This window comes from Tenrec ecaudatus, chromosome 3 (assembly GCF_050624435.1).
Source record: "Tenrec ecaudatus isolate mTenEca1 chromosome 3, mTenEca1.hap1, whole genome shotgun sequence".
Classification (NCBI taxonomy): Eukaryota; Metazoa; Chordata; class Mammalia; order Afrosoricida; family Tenrecidae; genus Tenrec; species Tenrec ecaudatus.
Genome location: NC_134532.1, coordinates 110,789,949 through 110,793,732, shown reverse-complemented (window position 1 = coordinate 110,793,732; position 3,784 = coordinate 110,789,949).

The following is a 3,784-nucleotide window of genomic DNA, read 5'->3' as shown; positions in this document are numbered from 1 at the left end:
AGTGAGGGTTGGAGAGCTGAGTATTCTTGCGATGGTTTTATAGCTCGTGGCTGTGTAGTGTTCAAGTTACAGGTTGAAGGTTTTGGTAGACCTTCTGTTTGGATGAAGACTGGGTGAAAGTAGAGATCTTTACATCCTCTGTGAAAATCACAAATGGAATGGTATTAAGTGGATTTAAAAAACCCCACTAAACTAACATGATGCTTCTGAACTGAAAAAAGACAAATAATCCTGGATTTTGTTATGTGGAAAATGACAATAGAAGAATTTTCAGGGTAGTGCTTAATAAATTAATAACATTTTAAAGGCAATGCTTTACTTCCCCAAAATATATTTATGTGAAAAAGTTAAGCCTGCCTTAAAAAGATATGTGTTAAAATATATGTGTATAAATATATATACCACATACATAATTGTAGTATATACATGTATATGCATATGTATATCTGTTTGGTAAAATTCATTGCTATAGGGTCGAGGTGGACTCATAGCATGACCCTATAAGGCAGGATAGAACCGCCTTTGAGTTTCCAAAAAGGGAGTAGAAAATGTGTGTGTGTGTGTATTTATTTATTTAACTGGTCAAGAAATGCTAGTACAACTAGTTAAGTTTTTATGCTCATTCATGTCCTAAGTGCTTTATAACCATTTGCTGGCACTGTCTAAGGAACAAGAATTAAATAATTAAAAAATTTGCCCTTACTAAGGTTAAATCGAGCCTAATAGAGAACTCTGTCTCGTGGTACTCTCATGAATTGCAGTATTATAGTGTTGTGTTCATATTGTATGCAAAAAAAATTCACCCTTGTCCTTATCAGAATGATAGATTTTAGGAAAAAATAATGTAAAGAGAAGACTTCAGGCCATTTGTAAAAATTGTAAAAGCTGTAATCTAACACATCTCTGTTAGTCTTTTAGGCATATTCTGTCATTCCTTTTAAAATAATATGTACATTTTAAATATCTCCTTAATACCCCAGGAGAATTTATTTCAGAGGACAGCACTGAAGTTGCAGCTCAGGGAGAGGGACACGTCTGATCCAAACACACAGGAGCAAATGAAGGGGGAGGAAGAGAGAGTGGAGCACATCCTGGCCAACCAAACCTTGAGGACGATATTCCCACTCAGAGCAGCCAATCCACAGAGACCACAAGGCTGATATTCATACTCAGAGCAGTCAGTCCACAGAGACCACATGGCTGGCCCCACTATGAGACACGATATCCCTTACTGACCCAAAGCCCAACAAGGGACAACACTGGAGACACCGTGTGGGAATTCTGCCCAATTTGATCCCACCACACCGAGGCAAAACACTAAGGGCATGCAACAGAGCAGCAAGGAAGTCCTCAAGGAACATCAAAAATAGACTTTGGGTCCAAGGCTTGGCACCCCATCAGACTCGCTGGAAGATATTCCTAAAGGCCAAAAAAAAAGTCCTCGAACTAACTACAAGTTTTTCTTTTTGTTATTGTTGTGATATGTGTTTTTTTGTTTTGTTTTGTCATTGGCTTTTTATTGTTGTTTTGTTACTTGGTTTTGCTCTGTCTTGTTTTTGTGCATGGTATTTTCTCCGCAGGTCTGTCTAAATAAGATAGGCTGTATGAACATTCTGGGGGAGAAAACAATGGGACCCACAGTTCCGGAGGACATGGGACAGGGGGCCGTGGGGGGAAAGGAAGTGGTGTTAACAAACCCAGTGACAAGAGAACAAGTGATCCAAATTAATGGTGAGGATGGTGTAGGAGACCAGGTAGGGAATGATCAAAGGCAATGTAACGGAGAGGAATTACTGAAACCCAAATGAAGACTGAGCATGATAGCGGGACAAGAGGAAAGTAAAAGGAAATAGAGGAAAGAGATAGGAGGCAAAGAGCATTTATAGAGGTCTAAATAAGGCATTATGTTAGTCTGGGTACTTTAGAGAAACAAATCTACAGAAACTCATGTATAAGAGAGAGTTTTATATAAAGGTTAAGTGCGCATCAAGAAAACATCCCAACTCAGTGCTGCCCAAGCCCGCAAGTCCAACATTAACCCATTAACCCACATGTCCAACACCAATCCACAAAGTCCTCCTCTATCTCACAAAACAGACACAATGATGCCGACTGCAGGAGGAAAGCCAAGTCAGTGAATGTATAAGCATCTCAGCTCTGGCAGGGGTCTCCATACGGCTGCTCCAGCACCCAGGGCTGCATCGGGGTAGGTCCATGTGTCTTCTCCTTGGGGATGTCTTGTAGGAAGTCTGCCTTGCAAGCTGAAGCAGGGAACTGCTAAGGCAGCTGCACCTTGGCGTGACCACCACAAAGCAAGAGACCCGAGCACTAGAAAGGCAAGGCTCCCCAAGCCTTCAATTAACCACACAAGTGTTTATTGGTCAGGTTGACGCAATAAACTAACTGAGGCATGTACATATGTAAGTATATTTCTATATGAGGATGGGGAAATAGATCTATGTGCATATATGTGTAGGTTTAGTATTAAGGTAGCAGATGGATATTGGGCCTCCACTCAAGTACTCCCTCAATGCAAGAACACTTTGTTCTATAAAACTGGCATTCCATGATGCTCACCTTCCCAACACGATCATTGAAGACAAAATGGGTGCATAAGCAAATGTGGTGAGGAAAGCTGATGGTCCCTGGCTATCAAAAGATATAGCATCTAGGGTCTTAAAGACTTGAAGGTAAACAAGTGACCATCTAGCTTAGAAGCATGGAACCATGGAAGAAGCACACCAGTCTGTGTGATCACGAGGTGTTGAAGGGATGAGGTATCAGGCATAAAAGAACAAAAAAATCATATTATTGTGAATGAGGGGAAGTACAGAGTGTGGACCCAAAGCCCAACTGTAGGCAACTGGACATCCTCTTACAGAAGGATTGTGGGGATGGGGGTTGGGGGGCGGAGGGAGATGAGTCAGTCAGGGTGCAGTGTAGCAATGATGAAACATACAACTTTTCTCTAGTTCTTTAATGCTTCCTCTCCCCCAATATCATGATCCCAATTCTACCTTACAAACCTGGCTAGACCAGAGGATGTACACTGGTACAGATAGGAACTGGAAACACAGGGAATCCAGGGTGGATGATCTCTTCAGGACCTGTGGTGAGAGTGGCGATACTTAGAGGGTCAAGGGAGGGTGGGGTAGAAAGGGGGAACTGATGACAAGGATCTACATATAACTCCCTCCCTGGGGGACGGACAACAGAAAAGTGTGTGAAGGGAGACATCGGACAGTGTAAGATATGACAAAATAATAATAATTTATAAATTATCAAGGGTTCATGAAGGAGGGGGAAGTGGGGAGGGGGAGAAATGAGGAGCTGATGCCAGCATCTTAAGTGGAGAGCAAACGTTTTGAGAATAATGAGGGTAAAGAATGCACAAATGTGCTTTGCACAACTGGTGTATGTATGTGTTGTGATAAGAGTTGTATGAGCCCCCAATAAAATGATTTTAAAAATCTCCTTAATATTTTTATTTGCCCCCATCCCTCCCTTTTCCCCTCCCCCCTTTCCTTTCTTTCTCTTCTGCTTGGTCAGAATATGCTCAGAAAATCAAGACACCACAGGCTAAGCAGCTTGTCTTTGCCATACTGTATTTTGATCCTTTGGTTTAAGAGAAGGCCTGTAAAAATCTTTTAAGATCCCCAAAATGCATTTTAAGAATGTGAAAAAGCAGCCTCTCTGAATTCATTTGATATAAGTCTTTTTCTAGGTGAAAAACACCAGGGACTTTGAAGAAGAGTGGATCACGTGAATAGGTAGGCAAGGATCC